We start from the raw sequence: 23,461 nt of genomic DNA, 5'->3' as shown, positions 1-23,461 counted from the left end.
CAAGGCGAGTGAATGAGATGCGTTCGTATCTAAAAAACTGTTGCCAAAGCGGCAGTATACATGAGGACTGTGAAGTGAGTATTATATTTTAATCAATTTTCTAACGCCATGTCATTGTTCGGCCACTCTCACTTGTTCAGTGAATTAAAACCGTTTTTCAAAACGTATGTGTGCGTGTTTTGCAGGACGATCAGATTGCGTACTTATATTGTCACGGAGCCAACGATGACGCAGTTGTCTTGCAGAAGAAACAAGTTTATTGGAGCGAACTTGTGCTCCCCCAACAACTCAAAAGAATACACAGGCGACGAAGCAGTGGTCAACAAAGTGATTTGCGCAGCCGAATGTCGTCGAATCGAATGCCGTGGCGTCTGCTCTGCACGCTTTTATCTTTCGGCGCAAGTGTTTCTCGAACCGTCCATTGAAATCCAGAACATTGTAGATCAGAGATTATTCCGGGCTAGTGCCATTAGGGCGAAACAGTCTGCTTATCTGAATGAGATAACCCGTGCGGCATAAAAATAAAGAATTGAAGACGGGATTCGCGGACATGGATAACAGAGCCTGGCGTGGCCGGGCGGTAAAAACAAACAATTTATAAACAAACCCCTACATGGTTCGTGGCAATATCATGGCAAGCTCGCTGTAATTTTTTAATGAAAGCAGGGCTGCAAGTGCCACTTCAATAAAAATAGTACTGACCACCCATCTTTAACGTCCCGAGAATACTTTTCCTGCCTAGCTTTATTTCATGAACTATATTAACGTGCTATTCTGCGTGACGAACTGCTCTAACAGCCTCAGCATGTATCACGTGACATTGACCACGCCCACAAATTTGGTGTTTAATCATGCAACATGAAGTACTTTGCTCGGATTTTTTTCTTAAAACATCCCGAGAATCAAACTGCCTCCCCGGAGGTATTGTTTCCACCCGCGATAATCAGTTGTTTCTACAAGCATAGGTACAACTGTGCAATAAGGTGTTTTTTGTAATTGAGCACCTGCTCTGCATGGTTACGTTAACATATATTGTAATTCCACTTCTCTGTTTAATTTCTCTATTTCTGAGGGTTAAATAGGTAAAGTATATCGAAATACGCTTCGTTAACTAAGATAGAGACCGAGTTTTTAACCCTTTGTTGTTTTTTGGCCGTTAAGCTCATAATGAACACATTATCAGACACACTGGATCTGGAGAGCTACTGGACGTAGAAGGCCCTGAACGAACAAGCAGTACTGTGGGCCTCAACAAGAAAACGTGCCAACTATGAGCACTTTAACAAGCTGGAGTAGAGAAAACAGTTTTGGGATTACATCACAAATATCAATGTGCCATTCTTAATATTTGCAATGAAAATAGCATTGGTTTCTGTGCATTTTAAATAAGGCTGTGTACCATCGCTACAGAAATGCTATAGTTGATTTTGTCACGATTATTTTTTCCCAGTATTGGTTACTCTTGGACGGTGCTGCTGCATGCAAGAGAAAAGGAAACTGTTCAACATAACTTGTCACAATCTCATTTATTGAGGAAAAATTCAACACACCTTTGTAGATGCTGCTGTTGGCATATCATAAGGATTTTTTACAAGCAGGTGTCCTTCATGATGGCAAAAATTGCAACATCACTCTTCACAAATCTAAGTAAGTAGTCATCAAAGCACTGAGTGCTAGAATACAGGCAATGGTGGGGTAAATGAAACTTTTGTGACCATTTTGCCACTTATCATAAGAATGTCAGAGTGAACCATGACAGTGAACTCTGAGTTAAGAGACAGCCTCCAAGATTTTAAGCATGTTTATTTTTTTCATCAAGAGTGGAGATACGTGCATATCGTGTTCTCTTAACTAAAATAAGCTGTCAGAGATCGCTAAACAAAGTCACCGTGCAATGGTTGGGCTATGTCATAATCTAACTCTTGACAGGACTGAACTAAATGTGTCCAGAAGAGTCCACAGTATACTCATTATTTTTTGTTTGTGGTACATGCATCATCAGTCTATGCTTCAGAGCAGAATGACGGTTACAGTGTAATAAATAATAAACAGAATTTTCTGATGAGAATCTTGACCGGTCACTGTAATCACAACCAGGCCTCACGACCCATCAAAACAGTAGTCACTGGCTATTCCAACACTGGCAACACCGTGTCAAGATATAGTATGTAGTGGTCGAGAGCAAAGCAACTTTCTCTGTTATCCTCACACAACCATGTAAAACACAAAACGACAAGAAGCTTCTCTACAGGAAACAATGCCGCGTCAGGGCATAGTATATGCTGCTTGAAACAACAAAACAACTTTTTCTCGACAAAACAGACATCGCACACCACACACAATCAGAAACGAAAGTTAAAAATGACATGTTCAGTGCCACCAAGCTGTCTGAGGATGCGTTGGTTGCCCTGCTCTGCATTGCCTTTCCTTCAGGGGCAAGAATCAACATGTCGGGTGCAGGCACCTCCTCAGCCACGTCGTCTGTATCGCTGCTCTCGTCCACTTGCTGCTGCTGCAGCTATTGTCGTCAGTCGTTCCAACAGGCAGCCACACAACACACTTTGACAATGTTGGCTGCCCAAATAGGCCTATGAAGAAAAGCTGGTGCTACTGCAGGCAAGGAAAACAGCTCTTGAGAACTTCAAGTTTGCACTTCACGACACACCACATCGAAGCATGTGCGGCATTGTACTTTTCTTCAGGTGTCTGGGGCGTGGATGACGAGCAGGGGGTGTGATGAGCCACGACTCGAGCAGGTGGCCACCATCAACCCCAGAACTCCCCGGGCTTTGCACGTGGACAAGAGGGCGGGCAACAGTGAACAGCCAGTCACACAAAGGCACTGTAGTCGGCAGTCACGGCCACGGCCTTCATTTTGGTGTCGCACACCTGAAAGAAATACATAACACAAATATGTATTTCTTTTTATATGTATTAAACAAGTACACAGTTTGAAGAAAGGAACAGGTAATAAAGAACTGGGTTACTTGAAACGTATTCATTCCGCAACTGCATGCAACGACGAACGAAGTCGCCGTGTTGTATGTGCCTTTTTAATCTTCGTTGTTTCGCATAGCAAGGGAATTAGAGCATGCAGGCGACCTGAGAGGAAAATTGGTTACTTACAACTATAGATAAGAGCCCTCCCACCCATATATGCGGTACAACTGCGCTACTTAACCCTCCCCCCCTACCCACCCCGCATTTCGAAATCGACAAACCCCTAAAACGAGCCGTCTAGCTGAACTTGTCACCTTTTCACTATGTATCAAGCAGGGGAAAACACGTCAGCCGAAGTGACAAGGCGCCTTTCTTTCTTTATAGGCTTTTCTTTCTTTCTTTATAGGCTTTTTTTTATATCTTTCTTTATAGGCTTTTATCTTTCTTTATAGGCTTTTTTTCTTTCAAGACGCCACCCTATTGGATACCTCTGAACGTGTTCATTTTAGCTACATTTATTGAGATACCTTTTCGATATTATTTCACTTAAGCGAACTTTCACTATTTCACTTAAGCGAAGATTATTTACATATGCATCTGCTGTTAAGTTTTTTTTTGAGACACTATTTGGTCATCCACACTTCCGAAATTTATGGGAGATCAGTGACACCACACGACACAGCTCAAAACAAATGCATTTCAGTGACTGCTTTTCAGACATCGCGCTCCTTTTCCCTTCGATGCAAAACAATGGGGCTACATCATTTTTTGCTTCCGTAACAAACGTAGCCAGAAACAAATAGTACTTACCACCGTGCTTACGTCGCCGGGTTATCCAAACCCCTCGTGTGTCGGAGCTCCGTCAGTGCCGACACCCCAGTCTGAACGCTGCGACTGGCGGCGGGGTGCGACAGTGTTTCATTGGGGCAGAAAACGCTTTGCAAACTGTCAGTTACGAAGAGGGACACAGCACGCACAGCACCTTAGTATCTGTTGACACTTCGCTGCACCTCGGTGGCCGATAAGGGCTTCCAATTTCAGTGCTTTGGCAACGGCGTGAATACTGCCGATGGCTGAGTCATGCCGAGAGTATCACCGCTTCCGAGAATCTGTTAAAAGCTGCCGGTAGCGAAGAATCTCAGCGCGCATATCACCGTCGTACCCCGAGGCCTAACGTGCGTCGCACAGCATCCGCGCCGTGTCCTTGTTGACACGGAAGCGGCGCCTAAAGTCGCCGTCGCTAAGTCGACACTCGGGCACGGGATCCTCTTCCAGCAGCTCCAACAAAAGTGCAAACACAGGCGGCAGAAACGCAGTAATCTTACAATCCGATGTTCTCTCAACCACGCCGGATTTCACCCCTTGTTCACGGGGGTGTTTGGCTACGTGACGTCACCAAAATGTAGCCAAAAAATATAGCGGCGTAGCACAGGCCGGCTGGCGCCCTGTTGAAAATTCCATCAACCAGCCATCAAGATTCATTGCTGGAAAGGTTGATTGCGTTTGATGGTCGCCTTGGAAAGCTTGATGTACGTAAGAAATTGTAATGGAAGCTGCTGGAAGGGGACGCTGGAAGGTGCTGGCAGGCATGGTGGCATGCCTGCCAGCACCTTCTATCGTCTTCCACCTCCTCCCTCCATGCTTGCGGCGTAATGGCAGCATATGTGGGCGTGACGGCAAGCTTGACTGCTGAATTGATGATGAAAATGCATTTTCTGAATGAATGACGGCAGAAAGCCAAAATTTATACGAGAGCGAAGCGCTTGTAATAACAGAAACATAGCGGTGGCATTGACCGTTGCGAGAAAATTACTAAAGCTGCCTTTTTGAAAAGGTGTTGCAGAAAACTTAATAGGCAAGCTGCGCAATGACGGCAGATGCTGGCGTGACGGCAAGCTTGACTGCTGTGTTGATAAAGCATTTGGCGAACGAATGCTGACAGCAAGCCAAACTTCATTCGATAGCGAAGGACTGATATAATGACAGAAACATAGCGGTGGCATTGGGAATATCGAGAAAAAACAACAATAACTGCCTTTTTGATAAGGTGCTGCTGAAAGCTTGGCATATTAGAGAAAAGCTACTTTGATTAGTGCTTCTTGTTTTTAAGACAGAACTAGAAGGGCTGGTATGAAACTGTATGCCCTTTATTCGCCGTTTTTGGTGTAAGGGGGGCAGTGCCGACCCTTACGTTGAAAACATGGGCAGCTTTTTTTCGCTGCGACAGGGTCAAACCGTACGTGTTCATTTTCGCTGTGCTGAACCTGCGGACAGAACCGTCCGTGGCATGGCTTAAATTGTACGCGGCAGACTACGGGTCTAGCGCTTCGCCGATCCGCCTTAGTTGTATTCAGCTGCCTTGAGACAGATCCAACCACGGTAATATTACACAACATAATTTTCATTCCGGGCGCGCATGCCATTTCCCTCATAGCTACGTTGGCAATCGTCGGGGATAACGGGGATGTGCGATATCTCTTTTAGGTTGAGATTGCTGGCTACACGGCTCAAGGTGAGCCTCGTGTTGGAGACCGGTGCGTGCCCAAGAAGCGGTATGACTGCCGGAATGGGTTATATACGAGAAGCAGTAAACATAAATCACAATATTTGTGCATTCATTGGCGATTCAGTTTGAGAAACCAAACAAATGCCGCTTGTTGGGGCACCCCTTCTGTTTGTAGTGACTGACGTCGCAAGAGACCGATGGCGTGTGTCTGGGTGCGGCGACAAGGGCTCGACAACGCGCCTTGTGTCGCTGAAACTCAAGGCAGGCGTCTCCCCCGACGACGTGCCCCACCAGCTCCGAATCGCCGGGGACAACGCACTCGTAGTCGTTCCGGGGCGTCTGCCGCTTTGTCTGCGGTGTCAGCGTTCTGGACACGTTCGACGGGAGTGTCGTGTTCCGCGCTGCACTCGTTGTCGTCGTTTTGGCCACGAGGCCTCACAGTGCGTGCAAACTTACGCCACTGTCGCCGGACCAGTGGGGTGTGACGACAAATCTGAGCACCTCATGAATGAAGCTGAAGCGGAAGAAGTCGCCGCTGGAGGAGGGGGAGACGAGCCAGCGCCGACGCATGAGCTCAAGGACCTGCCGACGTGCAAGTCACCCGCCGTACAAGCTGGCATGGGCCAGGGAAAAGATAATGACCGGCCGGGCCTCAACACAGACGACTTATCACTGCCACCAGTGAACCAAGCTGCCCAAGGAGGAGCTATCCTGGAAACCGACCAAGCGGACGGTGAGAAGGAGTCTGACGATGACACCATCGATATGGACACGAGCAAGGACCTCGCTAGCAGCACCTGCGGAAAGCGTGGACGCGAGAGCAACGCCGAAATGACAGAAGGCGACAACGCGGCTTCCGACGAGCCGCCTTGGAAGGCGGTGCTGGGGCGGCGTTCCACACAGAAGCCCAAGCGTAGCGTCCCCCCGGACAGGAGGGAGCCAGCGTCGACGCCGGCGAAGACGCCGACGTAGTCGCGCGAGTGGTGTGCGCCGGTGGGCGTGTGAGCCAGCGTCGGTCATCCTTGTGTCTGAGACTCCTGGCCCGTAATTCAGTAGTGTATTCTGCGCTGCTTTTGAATCCACGCCCCGTACCCGTGGTGCTGTCTGTAGTGTATGGGGGGGCAGGACAACGTAAGGATATTGTCGAGGTCGGAACAGGTGCCATAAATTGGTATGGGGCACATGACAGCTTCTATGTCATTTCGACGGCGCATTTGGCTGACTACAGCGGTTCGCTCCTCTTCCGGGCATTAATGAAAGCACCATCCTGTCCACACGCTCATTAATGTGAATGGCAACGAATCTCCTTTCAGCACTTAAGGTGGCAACAATCAACGTCAGGGGCCTGTCGTCAAAAAGGAGACAGTACCAGCTTAAGCGCCTTTTACTGGAAGACGATATCGACACAATCGCCGTTCAAGAGACGAAAATTGAAAGTCAGGAGCAAACGGACCGGATGGTGCAAACTTTCAGAGCACGATATAACGTTTGCGTGTCCCACTCGGTAGGCGCGTCAGCTGGATGTGCGCTTTTTCTGCGTAATTCTGTGGGAATTTTTGAAGAAAGTGTCAGTGTTTGCGAACGCGGTCGCTTTATTGTGTGCGATTTTTTGTACTCGGACATGGCATGGAGAGTGATTTGTGTATATGCGCCAAATAAGGAAGTGAATCGCCGCCTTTTTTTTTGAAAGTTTGAAAGTGTATTTAAACTGCGATAGGCACGTAATATTTCTTGGCGATTTCAACTGCGTCTGTTCGAGCGCTGATAGAGCAAAAAAACCGCCGACACATGATTTGAGTGCGATGGTTTTAAATAGCCTAGTGCATGAGTTTGGCCTGGAGGACGTCGCGTGTGTTCTGTCGAACATGAATGCACCACAGTACACACATTTTCAACGTGAAAGTCACGCAAGATTGGACAGAGTTTACGTATCACTGGGTCTTGTGCCTCTGTGCGAGGCCTACAACGTGAAACCGCTGTCCTTCAGCGACCACAGCATGGTGACGTTTACAATAGGTCAGAAGCAAAGGAAAACTCGCTTTAGCTGGGATACCTGGAAATTCAATGTAAAACTACTGAATGATGAACCATTCACAACTGGTGTAAAGAAAAGATTAGAGGAGGCAATCGGAACAGAAAGTGGGTCACTTATCACCGCCTGGGAACAGCTAAAAAGTGACGTTAAGATAAGTACAATAGAAAGATCATCCGTCATACGCCATAAAGAAAAGGAGGAGGAAAGACAACTACAAAGCCAATTGCACTTCTTGCTAGGCATTGAGGCTCAACAGCCTGGAACTTTTACAAAAGAAATAAGAGAAGTTAAAAATAAGTTGGAGGTCATTGACATCGAGAAGTACAGGGGTGCCATAGTGCGCGCACGCGCAGAGCGACTCTGGTTGGGCGAAACGCCAACCAAACGTTCCCTGAGTGACGAAAAGGGTTATGCGCAAAAGAATGAGATTAAAGCTATTCGATACAATAATGTGGTTTCTAGGGACCCTGAAGTCGTGGAGCGCGCGTTTTTTGAACATTATAAGGAACTGCTGGGAACTGAAAAGCAAGGCAGTAAAGATTACGAGCTAACTTTCTTGCCGTCAATGCCAAAGTTAAGTGATGATGACAGAGCAAGCATGGAGGCGCCGATCAGTTTGCAGGAGATAAATAACGCCATCGACGAATTATCCATAGGGAAGTCACCGGGGCCAGATGGATTGGGAACCGAGTTTTACATGTTCTTCAAAGAAGATATAGCACTAATTTTGTACAGGGTCATAACGGAAGCGTATGAATCCAAGAGAACACCGCCTTCGTTCCGGAATAGTCATATTGTGTTAATTCCTAAAACTGATGATCCTGAAAAGCTGTTGGCGGTAGAGTCGTATCGGCCAATCAGCTTAACGAATGTTGATTACAAAATTTTCATGAAGGTTTTGGCTAGAGAGTAATAAAAACAATTGTTGGAACCCATCAAACATGTGGAATTCAGGGACGATCTATTTTTACCAGTATTCATGTCGCAAGAAGTGTATTAGAGTGTTGCGACGCTCTAGGGGGACACGTGGCGATGATCCAAATGGATTTGCAGAAGGCCTTTGATCGTGTTGCGCATAACATTCTTTTCTCAGTGTTAGAACACGTTAACGTAGGATCCGTCATCCTCGAAGGTGTAAAGATGTCGTACACTCAGTGCTCAGCTCGTGTTATTGTAAACAAAAAAGTGGGACGAAGTTTTGTTATACTGTCGTCGGTGAAGCAGGGGTGCCCCTTGAGTCCCTTGTTGTTTGCGATTTATCTTGAACCCTTTTGTTTAAAGATTCTTCAAAATGAAAGTATACACGGATTCCGTTTGCACTGCAGTGAAGTTAAAATTTTGTCATATGCCGATGACATCGCTGTTTTTTGTAGTGATAGGAAAAGTGTGAGGGAGGTGGTGAACGATCTAAAGCGATTTTGCGAGTTGTCTGCCAGTGCAGTTAACTGGAACAAGTGCATAGGATTTTGACATGGTGACTGGCAAAGTAAGCCAGTGTTTTTCGAGAACATGCCTTGGACGACAACTCCGGCCAGGTATCTGGGCATCCCCCTTGAAAACTACCAGGATGCTAGAGAGTACTGGGACGGAGAAACTGATAGAGTTAGAGAGAAATTAACACAATGGGGGGGAAGGGATCTGTCAATGTTTGCCCGTGCATCAGTGTGTAATGTGTTTGCTGTTGCCAAGGTATGGTACGTCCTACAGGCGATTTGTATGTCAAGAAGGAACATACAAAAGCTGCACAGAGTGTTTGCGGTGTTTTTGTGGGGCTCAAGTTGGGAGCGCATGAGTCGAACTAATTTGTTTCGCTCGGTGAAAAGTGGTGGATTGGGACTGGCACATTTGTTTATCCGACAAATAGTTTCTAGGTTTATGTTTCTGAGAGATCAGAGAGATTGCTTTCTACGTACTGTGATACAAGCCCGACTACGTGATGTCATTCCAGACTATGTAGTTTCAACTTCTGAAATGCGATGTGTACGTGTGCGTGGGTTCTTGCGGGAAGTTGCGGATGCTTTTAGGATTTTAAGGGTTAGGTTTTTCTTGGAGTATTTGAGTAGTGTACCGCGAAAACGTTTGTACAAAGATATGATTGATGTGTGTCTGCCTGTTCCGGTTTATCGTCAGTTATATGCAGTGGGTTCAGGAAAAGATGTTCTAAAAATAGTGAAACGAATGCCAGTACGTTCATCTGTTAAATCTTTCTTCTTTAAACTTCATAGCGGCACGCTTCCAGTAAAACCCTGGCTGCAGGAAAAAGGACTATATGTACACCCATGGACACTTAACTGTAGACTATGCCAAAAGCTGGAAACAATTGAGCACATCTTTCTGGACTGTTGGGATGCGGTGTTTCACTGGGACATCCTCCAACGAACCCTGAAAAAAGACTTACCATTAACGCCTTATGGCATTCGCTTTTTGCCCGTAAACAACGATGGAGGCGTGCCCTATGATATGTTCATGGCACTTAGTCTGCATTCTATGTGGAAAACTCGCATGGCGGTTCAAAATGCCGAAGAGGATGCTCGCACAGTGCGAGAGTACTTCATTGAAAGCGTTGCTTATATAAGAGAAGTTTATCGAGTGATGCCGGAAGAGCCTGAGTGGTTACCCATTCTGGATGTGCTAGCGCAATTGAAGATGTTTTAAGCCACTCCCTTCAGCCGATTGGTGGCTGGAGCTAGTAATTTGTGTACTGAACAGTGCGTGTTGTGTTGTCGCCAAGCAGGCAATAAAGAAAAAAAAAGTGGCGGTGGTGCAGTGGTAACGCGCTCGCTTTTTGTTCCAAAGGTTGGTGGTTCGATCCTCCGTCGGTCTGTTTTTTTTTCACCGTCAGCACGATATGATTTTTTTTTTCAACCGGAAAACGTGCCTATTCTTGGTCGTTTTTAACCAAAAGTGATTTCCCCCCAAGTGATGTCGGAGGTTTATTCCACAACTTGGTTATATACAGGATAGCCCAACAAACTCAACTTTTTGCTGGGTATGGCAACCTGATCTTTCTATTTACATTGCTTTATGTGTCTATGTTCAAGCCAGTTTCGACGCATTTTGTTTACTTCGCGCCTTGTATGAACTGCGTTACGAAAAAACAAAGGCACAGCCGAAACAGAAACCCCGGCCTCAGTACTCCACTGCTCCATCCAGCAACATCGCCACGCCATCACGCCGTCGCATTCCCTTCTTCCTGGCCGCCGAGTCGGTGGAGTTGTACGCGCTTGTCGAGTGGCTTTGTTGTGGTTGTTTTGAAGACATTGGATTATTGTTTCGACGAAGATATGTCGCCTGTGATTTAAGGTAAGTGACTGGACAACTTTTCGCACTTTACTTGTGTATTTAACAGGGCAGGGCTCTTCCGTTCCGTGTTAGATGTCTGCGTCGTCGGTTAGCCCTAGTTTTTTGACAGCGACTGATTTTGAGGGTTACGTCGTTACGTAGATCTGCCTTTCGACCGCGGATATTGCGTGCGGGAGTAGCAACAGTAGGGCTGTTCGATTTACAGTCCCGGACTCACCGCCGATTCCCTGAAAGCAGTCAGGCATTCGATTTTCTTGTGTATCCTTATGGCTTCGGGGAATCCTCAGACTCCCGCGGAATAGCCGCGGTGAATTCGAGTCTGTAAATCGAAGAGCCCTATGTTTGTGCCATTTGTAGGCTTTTTGTTGAGCGAAGTAGGATCATACTGCTACGTTGGCTAAACGGTTTGTTGCTCGCAACAACCGATCGCCAATACGCGCGGTCGACCGCTCCAGGTTGAGTTCGCAAGTTTTTTTTTTTTTCGTGGGTAGTTCTTTTTAAGGAATTGCAATATTGTACTTCTTCGCATCATTTTTCGTACCTGGACTGGGGTGGTACGCTTTAGGTAACTTTTAGCCGAGGCACATAGCAGTCTACACTACACTGCAGGGATTGTCATTTTTCAAAGCGGTCACTCAGTGAAGTGCACGAGTATAAACAAAGCTCTCTGCGTTCAGATGAGGGTACGATGGCTGAAATTGGCGTCACACTCGCAAGCCCCGCATGTGCAGTGAATGTTTGAGTGTTCCAATCGTTCGATAATCGCATATATGTTTGTGCATGTGTTTCAGTAGCACCAAAAACGTTCATTGAACCCGAATTTGCTACCATGGCGAAACTACATGCGTATCGTGCCTCTGGTGCAGAGGCATAAGCAATGCTGGCCGCGCATGGGGAGCGTTTAAGCACTGCAACATTCACTACCGTCTCCGAATAATTCGCGGCCACGCGTGTTGCTCAGTTAGATTTTGTATTGGGCTCTCATTCTGTGGATGAGTGCACCCCGCACAAGAGCAAATGCTTAAAAAAAAAGTGGGGCTCCTCTGGACTGGTTAAGGCCGAAGGTCTCTTTCTATTAGCTTGTGTACATAATTGCACAGCAAAGAATACACTCTTTGTTAAAAACACATGAATTGATGAAAATAAATATAGTTCTTGAAAATATACCGCTAGAGAATAGATGGGAGAACAGCCTTTTCTAGATGGTTATATCACCCTGAAAGTTTTTTTTTTCTGAAGAGGATAACGTCTTTCTCGTCGCAATAATTTTTTAAGCACTGGCTATTGTCATTATTGGCAGTAATGCATTATTGTCATGTTTCAAATTTTTGAAAATCGTTTCAGTGGGTTTGATGTCAATATGAGCACAACCTTAAATCTTGTTCCCTATGCATCGCAGCCATTATTAAGGACTAATTAGATTCATGTTTTGAAGGAAAAAAATTGTTGCCATGATATTGACGGTACCAGTTGAAAACATGCACCGACACATCATGTGGGCTTCAAGCACTGCGTAGGAAGGAGAATTGAACCTGATTTAAGCTTCAATCACCTGAAGAGACTTCAGAAACAAAAAAATTGCTTAACTTGTATTTTTGTTCAGCAGTTCATCACAGCCTTTCCAGCCTCCTTTGGAAGCATTGTTAGGCTGTGTCTAGCGTTTCCGTCCAGACAGAACGGCAACTGTCACTAAAGTTCCGTCCAGAGGAAACACAACTCGCGTTGAGGGCAGCCTCTCTTGATTTTTACCCATCCGGCCAAACCGCTACCGCGCACTGACTAGCCAGAATCACTGATAATTATTAATAATTACAGGTGATTGGACTAACTCTAGCTCAATCTGGATGGATCTCCAAGCCGCCACCCGACGCCCGCTTCACAATGTTTCGGCGAGAGCAGTCGTCCGTGATTTTTACCTGACCGGCCAAACCGCTTCCGCTCACTGACTAGCCAGAGTCACTGTTAATTATTAATCACTGGTAATAATTAGAGGAGATCGGGCGTAACTGGCGATGGCTACGTCGGCCTTGGCTCCAGCGAGCGGGAGCGGCTCGGCCGCTTGAGTAAAAAACCAAGGCCGACTGCTCTCATCGCGTGAATTGTAAAGCGGGCGTGAAGTTTTGCTATTACAAAATGCTAACCACGGCCACACACACAAAAAAACTGTGCGAGAATCGAACCAGGGACTACAACGTCCGCAGTCAGCTGCGGAACCACTACACCAAATCCCAGAATAAGAAATGGCGGCTAATCAGCTGGTTTTGATTTGGCGTTCAGTCTGGACGGAACTTTAGCAGTTTTTAGCATTCCGTCTGGACGGAACGCTAGGCACTCCATAATTGTTAAGGCAACGTTATCATAATTTAGGTCTGCGCTTTGTCACAGAATCGTGGAGGCAATTTTCCGTAGTAGCAGTGAGAGAGCTCATCTCGGCACCTTTTTGCGCATACATGAACTGGTCATAATGAACGGCATCTACTTCCAAAGAGAGAATTGAGTTAGAAACTTGATCGTTGACATTGTCACTATGCTGTGATAGTCACTTCGGCCATCCTTACATCCAGTTAATGTGGTATTTTAACGTTCTTATATTCTCGCTTGGAGTGTGAAGAACACCTTGCTCGACACCTTAATATCGCATTTAGAACTTTGAAGGATTAAGGCTGATGCAACTTGCTTGTTGTTTGCCACTCACTTCTATCTTGCAGGCTACTGACTGTTACACCTTGCAGCGGAGATGAGCTGGCATGCCCTACTTGGTGATCTGAATGGACCTCTCATCAGATGTCACTGGCTGTTTTTCAGGTTGGTTACAATAGGTTAGCACCTAGTTCTATACAATTGTAGTGCAATGCTATGACGTGCACTGTGAAATTCAGTTACCAGAACTTGCCTAATTTGACCGAAAGTGCAGTGCTTTGGTCTTCCAATAGCACTGTATATATATGCATGTCGGCTTCTTCATTTATTGCTCTTTGAGTTTGGAATCAGTGAATTTGGATGTATTGTCTTTAACGTCTTTATGTATTGTTTAACATGAACCTTTGCTGCCATTGTACATTTGACTGCTGAAACACAAGCACGAAGGTGAGAGTTCTTAGTAAAAAGAGAACTAGGATGCACATGATGCAACATTTAGAAGTGACACAGCCGCTTGATATCCCCCTTTTGGTGCAGCCCGCCGAATGCTCCTCTCCGCCTGTGAGAACGATAGCTCTTTCCCTCCGCCGCGTCGCCTGTGGTGCACGCTAATGGTGATGCGGTGGCATCAATTCGGAAAGCAGCCACACAATCAGCCATCCGCGCTAGCAGTTCTTGGTTCGGCTGTAGTGTTATTGCACTTTGTCATGCTTCACTTGAGACACCTTGCTGAACAGGCTGCAATCACATATTTACGTGGAGTAGATGCATGGTCCTTAACGTGGCATTGCACTGTTCAGCTTGTTTTACTGGAATTTTTCGATTCTGTAGCGTGTTCGTGACCTTTGGGCTTTTTCTGAAGGAACTTTGGGCTGCTGATGACGACAGGCGAAAATATCAAGGTGGCATGGGACAGCTTAATTTTTTCCAGGTTCGACTCAATGTGCGATCAGCTTAGGAGCCAAACTGGGTTGACAATTGACAACTTTTGTTGGATCTTAAAGAGGGCCTTGAGAACAAAACATTCCCTAACTTTCTGCATTCCATCAAACATCCCTCTCTCTCTCTCTCTCTAGAAAATTTATTCTAAGGTTCTTAATGAGGTCGTTTGGTCAAATAAAAGGAACGATGGGTCATTTTGCCGTGCTGGATGTAGCAAAACATGCTGTAGTGTGTTGTCAACCGACATGCCTAGAAACATGGCGCTGTTTGTCTGGTGGCTGTCTGTAACAATACGGATAATGAAGAACCCCACCTCTTACACAGAGTTGAGCACACTAAAATTCAGGTTACCGAGCCGGTCATGCTTCATGTTCCCGGTAAAAAAATACCCTAAGGGGATAACGTCAGCCGTGGAAAGCCCCCGCAGGACAAACCAAAGGAGCCTGCAGGCTATTTCAGTGGCACCGCCGGTTCAAGGTTCACAGCTTATATCAAGGCCGAAAATTTGTCGACTTGGCAGCCATAAATTACTTTTTCCTGCATTGACATTTCGTCAGTAATCAGGCTGCAGTACGGTTTTTTTAGTGACCGCAAGCTTTGTCCCTCCACTTGAAGCCGTTCCTTTATTAGGTTGGTTACTCGAGTCTCTTGCAGAAGGTCCGACAAGATTTTTAGTGCGCTTTGAGACGGCAGTTTCAGCAGTTTTTTGCCCCTCACATGCTCGTATCCTTTACAAGAAGTCTCCTTCCACAACACCTTTCCGCAACGTGGGTTCCTGCCTAGTCAGCGCGCCTTATCACTATTGATAATCTGTTCCATGGCAAATTTGGCACACCCGTTCTCCTTGTGTGGCTTCCGAAAAGGTCTTTAGTGCTTGCACAGCTCGGTTGTCCTCATAGTATTGAACTTTCTCTAAATTCATCACAAGTTTGCTGAAGTTTTTGCAAGCGTTCCTTTAGTCTGCACTTTCATCTCAAGACTGTGTGCGTTTCTTTTTGTCGCTTCAATGCATCCAGCCAGGCTAAATGTCATCTGGCATTCTTCACGTTTCAATTTAACGTGTTCCTAACCTTCAACACACTCGCCTGAAGCTACATTTTCTTGCGCCTGGTATTCGCTGGCTGCACTTTGAGCGTAGAATTCTTCTAGACGAGGGTGTTTTGCTTCTTTCCCACCTGCTGCTAACGCATGTTCTCTTGAAATTCTCGCTTGCATGCATGCACGCTTGCATCTTACTAAAATCCTTACCCGGGAAAGGCATTGCCACCATGCGGTGGCTTTTAGAGCTGTGCCGGTCAAGAGCACCCTTCCATGACCTGAAGGGAGTCCTAGCAGGGTGGTTTCCACTTAATTTGATGAAAATGTTCTTTTTCTCCAGGCTTTCGATTTTTATGGCAAAGAGGAATGGCAGAAGCAAGGGACCACATCGGAGTGACCATCTCAGAATGTTTAAGGAGGTATGTAAAATGTGAATATACATTTGTTTTGTGTTGATCTGGATTGTATAAGCTTTAGTGTGTAACTCAGTTTTTTTTTCTTTTCAGCTGCCCACCTGTTTGAAGATAGTCACCATATTTGATATTTAATGATAATATATTCAACGTTAAAACCAAGTTTGTTTTGTGTAATATTTTTAAGCACCCCAGCACACACCTCTAAGCTCTAATAAAATGGTTAATAAGTTTTGAGAGCATTCTAGCAGGATAGCAGAAAAATGATCAAGACATGAATGGACAGAGCAAAAGGCATACGCAAGCTTACTTATTTGCTGCAAATCATATTTTATAAATTTATTTGCAAGAAATGAAACCAGTTTTTAATTAGCATTGCATAGCACCTTTCCTTTTCGTGTCGTCATTTTTGTGCAATTTCGCATATCTGCGGTCATACCGTCACTTAACCTGCCAGCATCGATGCTACCATTGCCGTCAGCTACCCCGTACCGACGTCTACCAGCATGCCGTCATCCATCACCCTGCCAGCATGCAGTCATCTGCCGTCATCCATCACCCTGCCAGCATGCAGTCATCTGCCGGCATGCTTAATGCCATTACCATAATCCACCATGTCGATGTTTGATAGATTCCATCAACTCCACATTTTCAATAGGGCGTTTACCGCTCCAAGCCAATCGTGACACCCCACCGGACAACCACCCCGCCGGAAGGGCGCCGGAAATTTTCCCGGCGCGCGTCGGACGCCCAGCAGAATACGGCCCTTGCTGTCATGCCGCCCATGTTTTGTTTCCGGTGCACGCAAATGCTTTTGGAATAAAGAAAGTACAGTGATCAGTACTGCGATGAAGCGATTGCTTGAAGAATAAACAGGCGCCACTTATTTTATGAATGTTTTCACGCATTGTAGCGTATACGGGGGCCGTATTCTGCTGGGCGTCCGACGCGCGTCGTAAAAAAATGTTTGTGGTGGTTACGTAGGGTTGTTTTGGAGGATGAGAATCTACATGGGTAAGTTGGCGAATTCAGTGTGTGACATTTTAGCCACCTTGGTCGTCGCCTTCTGCAGAGCGTCTTGTGTCGTGTACCCCCGGAACGTGTCTTGAGCTCGGAGGCGACGAACGACAACCTCTTCTACTTCATCTTCTTCTTGTTGAGTAGCAACGAACGCGTTGAACGTTTTGTCCTCTTCGGCCAATCTTTGGTTGGCGAATCCCTAGGGGGATCCTACCACAATAATCATGAATGTGCCGTGCCGTATACAGCGGCAACGAGGGACGGGACAGGGTGCGAGCAAGAGGAGCTTCGCCTCTAAAAAAACTGAGCAAAGTACTTGATGTTGGATGATTGAACACCAAATTTGTGGGCGTGGTAAATGTGATGTGGTACATGCTGAGGCTGCTACAGCAGTCCGTCACGCAGAATAGCATGGTAATATAGCTCACAAAACAAATATAGGCGGGAAACGTATTCTCAGGGCGCTAAAGATTGGAGGTCAGTACTATTTTTTATTGACGTTGCACTTGCAGCCCTGCTTTCATTCAAAAATTAAAACGAGCTTGCCATGATATAAATACGCATTGTGAGCGTGCGCAAAACACGCACACATATGCTATGAAAAACGGGTTTAATTCACTGCACAAGGGAGAGGGCCCTACAATCACATGGCGTGCAGAAAATCGATGGAAATATCATACTCACGCTGCCGCTTTGCAACTGTTTTTTCTCGCACTCGGTACTGGGCGCTGAAGTCTCGAAAAACGATGGAATGGTCCTCTACAAGCTGAGCAAGAAAGTGCACTACCGTTTACGTCACCCTTCGTCCCAAGAGAACGTCCTTTTGGGACGACATATTTGTGCAGAAACTATACTGAGCGTTCAAATATCCCTCGTTTAAAAACAGCTGTACCGCGCGCAGCGCTCCCTGGCGCTTCATAACGGAACAAAATAAAAAATAAATGCGTGTGAACATGTTCAACTAGCATTAACAGCGACGGTACTGCCCCTGGAAATACACAAACAGAAAAAAATTTGTTATGTCTGAACAATTTGATTAATTTTGCTCTAGCAGCATTTTGAGGTTGTGAGATTGTCCCCGAAAGTGTTTGACACGCAATTCCGTGATGATGGCCGCTTCCTATTGGCTGGCTTCTCCATGACGTTCAACCCGCGATCAACCCACGTCACGATCATCCGAAGCGCATCGGATCAGCAGAATACGGCCCCATGTCGTAGCGGCACCCACCGCTATCAGTCCGTGATCGACGAAAGAAAGGAGGAGATGGTAGTCCAGGCGATAGGCAAGCAAGAAAAGCTGAGCCGTTTATTAGATGCAACGCATCTCATGCTCGCCCCTCTGTCCTTCCTGCGTCTGTCCGGCGTTGTCCGCACAGCTGCGCCTCTTCTCCCCTCCTCTCTCCGATAGCGAACACCCTCTCTCCCAAACAACTGCGGGTTGGCGCAGCGCGCTCTCACTCCGTTGCTAGGCGCCGGTGGGCGGCGCTGCGCGCGCTGCGCATGTGCAGTACTCTCTCTCTCTCCGCGCTCTCCTCTCCTTCGGGCGCTGTGAATATAACGCGGCATGCCGCGCTCCGGCGGTATCAGTGGACGGTCGTCCGCCCACCTCCCGTTCGCGTGAGAATCCCTGCTAAAAGTGTAATCAATACGATGGAAAACGCCAATGGAACCCCCATGAGATGCGTTGCATCACACCACACTCTAAGTTGAAGAGTCCAACAGTCATTGCTCTCCTGCAAGCATTGGCGCGCTCCCCTCGAAAGCTGCGGGGAGTTGGATGCAATGTTCGCTCCCATGAGGAGGAAAAGCAAAACTGACAGCGTACTCTTCTCGCGCGCGGCGGAGTGCAGCCCCAGTTCCGCTCCCGCACCAGTGAAGAGTAAAGCTGCACATCGTCTCCTCTCTCCAGTACGAAGAGTAAAATTGCAATTTCATTCTTGTCCAGTGCGGGAGTAAGCTGGAGATGCACTCCTACCATTTACGCACGCCAACTCATCAGCGGTGTTTTATTTGCATACGTATATAATATATAAAGCAGTTGTGTAAAAGTCGCCCGAGTACTTCCGCCGCGCATTCTAAACGTGCAAGAATATGATAGCGCTTTCCATTGGGCGAACAGGAGCACTTCTAACTGCACCCAAAGTGCTCTCGCGAGTTCTGGCGTCTTCCAGTGGTCGGGAAGGAGCAGGGGCGTTGTGTTTCATTGGTCGAGGAGAAGCACTTTTTCGGCGCCGAGAGCAGCCGAGAGCAGTTCTCGGTGCTCCGTCGCCAGCGGCGGAGTAACAGGGAACGCCGAGGAAGTCACATGACCTCTTTTACGTCATTTCTGGTTTTATCTCCGGGTGGCGGAGGAAAAATGGCGGAATCAGTGCGTACGGCAGCAGCTAAGCGCGGCCGTCTGGACGATGCTGCTACTTTAAGATTGATGAAAGCACCACAGATTCCAGCGCAAACTCATCATCGGACAGCAGCAGCAGCAGCGACGACGACGACGATTTGACATTGCATGAGTTTATGTTTGAGCACCTGTTCACCGCTCCGGAGCAGCGACCGAAGGTAGAGTCGTATCTGGAAAACACGGCTGATGATGTTATCGTTCGCAGCTAATATTTTGGAGATACGATGGTGACCGTATCATGGACATGAACATCCGCTCGGCTTCTTCATTCGTCGCCATGCGGAAGGCAGACACAAAACCACCGGCACGTATCTGGCAAAACTGGCGAGGAACAGCGTGGGGACAACACGATCGCGCGAGATGCTCCGGGAAGCGAGAGCGGGAAAAGTTTGGTAACATGACTCTTGACATCACGCCCTCCCCCTCTTTTCACTGCTCCCGGAGCAGCGCGAATGTTTCATTCGCGGAACGAAAGCACAGGTCCCTGTTACTCCCGTGTGCTGCTCTGGCTGCTCGCTCCACTTGCTCCTGTTCTCCCAATGGAATTCGCTATGAATTCGTGTAACGATTGCTCGCAGCGTTCAGTGACATGAATGGAGCAAGCTTAACTAAAATAAAAAAAAGCATGTCTCGATTTGGTTTTGTTTCTTTGTTTTGTTTTTTCGTCTGTCATGGCTTAGTTATCGACATTTAAAAAGTTGGCAGACTATGCATCATACAAGGTCCGCACTACGGAAGAAAGAATACTGCGCGCCGATTACACTGAGGGCATCCCAGCGACGGCGGCGCGGCGGTGGACACCGCATCTCCGTAGTTCAGCCCGACGAAGATACGGCGTGCTACCACGGCGGATTTTCCGCCACGCGATCTCGCGCCTACGGTGAAAACCGACATAGGCGGTGCACCCGCAAGGACCGGGCGAGCGACAACTGATCGCGCCAGACCGTGATGTCCCGCCAGCGCATAACACAGGGCTGCGCTTTGTAAACAATAGGCTACGCTCGAAGCGGACTTTCAAACAGACGCTTCATCCAACATGGGAAGTTCGACCTGCCCTTATCGTCATACTTGCTTGAACACAGTACGACGCGTGCTGGCATCGAATAGGAGAAACTAGGTTTTGAGAATTAAAGGTGTAATTATTGAGGAAAGTTAGGTTACAGGGGTTCAGGACAGAAGAGCACGGGGAGAAAACGTCTGACACGGTGCGCAGGCGTGGGGCGACTCTCCTCGGCGAACAGCACACACACGCCCCCACGCAAGACTCCAAAGCTCCCACCCGTTGGTATAATCATCGGGCCGCGATCGCTGCGACTGTGGCGGTTTCAGGTGTTTTGTTCTCCGGGCTAGGCCCCTCGTCAGGCCGCCGGTGTCTGTTTTCGTTTTCGCCTTCTCGGCGCCAGCATTCTCCCCGCGAGAATTATCCGAAGATTCGGAGACGGCTTGCACAACATAAGAAGTTTGACCTGCCCTTATCGTTATACTTGCTTGAACGCAGTGCGACGCGTGCTCGCTAACTGCTTGCATGCCTGTGCGTCAGCGTTAGATCACGAACACGTGAGCAAGCCGTATATTAGTTCGTTCGTGTGTGCGTGCATGCGTGGAACTAGTTTTTATTTCGGACGGACATCACAGCCGCGGTGGCGCAGAGGCCGATACCGGAACGATATGCACTGTGCAGCAATGCGCGCGCAATATTTGGCCGGGCCAGCCGGAGTGATGTCGCTGCCTTCTGCAGGCTTCGTGCCTTAAAGGGACACTGAAGTGATATGTAAACATTGCGGGATTACTAGCGCAAATTGTAGCCCGGAGTCCCCAGGTCATGTTTCGACCACTCTGGGCGCGTTTACGCGATTTTATTTAGTAGAAAAATTAATTCGAAAATGCTGTCCTCCTCTCTTTACGCTCGCCCATTTTCTGTGGCGTTTTCGTGTGACGTCAGGAGGTGCCGAGCTCGCAATTGGCTGCGCTACTGCACGGCTCCCCGGCCTTCAGACAGAGTCAGTCGGACCAGCGTTTCGTCCGCCGGCCACCGACGGGTCGTCGCAATTCGTTCGCTCAGTTGAAACGAAGCCAGGACACGTTTGTGAATGGAAGAATGTGCCTTTCTTTACTTGGTTAGTTTGCACACTGTATCTAGCTCCAAGTCAAGGTCGCTTCACACAAGCGCTGCACAAGCGCACATGCGACGCTTCGCTGACTGGTACGCCAGTAGGAAAATATAAGGCCTCTTGAAGGCGGGAGAAGAGTCAGCGAAGTCAATATAGGTACTAAGGAAATAAAATCAACTGATATTTTTACCGTACAGCGTAAAACTAGGGTGCGGGAAGCACTTTTTTGCGCTGGACGAACAACCACAGCGGTCAGCAGCACGAATACGCATCTGCGAACGCTTTTCCGTCTACGAAATGCAATTGCTAGACGTGAGCTATTGTGGAAACTCGGGGTACGCTTACTGCACGAGCGCAATACAACAAATAGTCACCTAAGCTGCTTGAAATGCCAAAACTAAATAAAAGTGTAAACGTGTTGTAGAATATATACCATATATTACCAAGGTTGGCCGAGCCGGTCTCGTGGCCTAGGTTCAGTTGGTAGTTGACACTGTCAAAAAGTTTGGCATGGTGACGGGTAGTTTTGTGAACTGGGCAAAGTGCCTAGGATTTTGGCATGGGGAATGGTCATCAACACCGCCAACCTTCGCTAATATTAGTTGGGTCACCACTCCAGTGAAGTACTTGGGCGTTGAACTGGAATATTACAGGGATAGTGAACCATACTGGCGTAGCCAGACAATGGCGTTGAGGGAGAAGGCCGAGAAATGGAAGGGGGCAAGGTTGTCAATTTTTGCAAGGGCCACGGCATGTAACTTATTCTTTGTAGCGAAGATTTGGTATATCATGCAGGTACTGCATTGTTCGCGAATCAACGTCCAAAGGCTTCACCGGGTATTTGCGGTGTTCGTTTGGGGCTCAACATGGGAGAGGTGCAGCAGAACAAACCTGTTTCGGAGAGTCCGAGATGGTGGCTTGGGGCTGGCGCACCTTTATGTGCGACAGCTGGTAAACCGGTTTTTGTTTTGGCGAGATGTTCGTGACCCGTTCTTGCAGAGTGTCATGCAAGTACGGCTGGCGCGTGCTATGCCGGAATATGTAGTATCAACATGGTGCATGCCAGGTGGCGTGTGTGGGTATTTGAAGGAAATAGTTATGACGGCCCGTTTTCTATTCGCACGTTTTTCTGGAGAGTACCTGTCCTCTGTGACACGCAAAAAACTGTATAAGGACATTTGCGATGTTGTTTTCCCCGTCCCTATGTATAGGTATAATTACCGTGCTGGGCCAGGCCAAAATGTGCTAAAGCGCGTCAAAAGAATGGAGGTTCACTCTGGTGTGAAAACCTTTTTCTTCAAATTACACACAGGCACCTTGTCTGTTGGAACATGGATGCAGGATAGAGGGATATCTGTGCCATGGGGAACTCAGTGTTCAATTTGTAAACAACCAGAAACGATAGAGCACGTTTTTCTGCATTGTTGGGCTGCGGTATTTTTGTGGGATGTCCTCCAGAGGACCCTTCATAAAGATTTCCCGCTGAGCCCCCTTGGCATACGCTATCTAGCGGTCGAAAACGAGGAGGGGGCGCCCTTGGACCTCGTTATGTTGGTGGCCTTGCATAGCATATGGCGCTCGCGCATGACCTGGCTCCACGGTGATGTGGACGCCCGACCTACGCGGCAATGTTTTCGTGAGTCTATATCCCAGTACGTAGAAGTGCAGAAGCGCAAGGCATACACTCCTGAGTGGCTGTCAAGGATAGAACCCTTGACTATGCTTAGGGAATTTTATGCTTAGAGAGACATCAGCCTTCATATAGGTTGGTGGCTTGTCGCTCGAGTTGCTCATGTGAATAAGTTTGTTTTGTGTTTCTGTGTTGTGTCGAAGACGGGCATTAAAGAAAAAAAAAAAGGTCTCGTGGCCTAGTGGTTTGGGGCGCAAGGTGTACGTCGCAAGTGTTTTGCGAGTCACGAGTTCGAGTCCCCGCGGGTACGTGCTTTTTTTTTTTTTGTAAGTTAACTTGTTCGTTTTCTGTCGATGTTTTCTACATTGAGTTCACCTTTGTTTTGGGGCCGCAACGTTCATGGCACCACGAACTAGTTCACAGAACGCGCGCAGGCTGGCACTGGCGCGCTAGCGAGTTCTCGTTGGCGTGCTGTTGCCATAAGC

At 47.4% G+C, this 23,461-nt stretch overlaps 1 long non-coding RNA gene and 1 pseudogene across 1 annotated transcript; both read left to right on the top strand.

The window, feature by feature from the left end:
* Nucleotides 1-6,418, top strand: part of LOC144167895 (uncharacterized) — a 91,303-nt pseudogene extending 84,885 nt beyond the window's left edge.
* A 9,318-nt stretch (nt 6,419-15,736) lies between these two features.
* Nucleotides 15,737-15,979, top strand: LOC144167045 (uncharacterized). Its single transcript, XR_013321829.1, has 2 exons — nt 15,737-15,823; nt 15,911-15,979. It is a non-coding gene; the product is annotated as an uncharacterized LOC144167045 (long non-coding RNA).
* Nucleotides 15,980-23,461: the final 7,482 nt, after the last annotated feature.

Source organism: Haemaphysalis longicornis, unplaced genomic scaffold (genome assembly GCF_048455015.1).
Source record: "Haemaphysalis longicornis isolate Haplotype H1 unplaced genomic scaffold, Haemaphysalis longicornis Haplotype H1 scaffold_2, whole genome shotgun sequence".
Lineage (NCBI taxonomy): Eukaryota > Metazoa > Arthropoda > Arachnida > Ixodida > Ixodidae > Haemaphysalis > Haemaphysalis longicornis.
The sequence above is the reverse complement of the archived record's forward strand: the minus strand, read 5'-3'. Positions and strand labels throughout refer to the sequence as shown.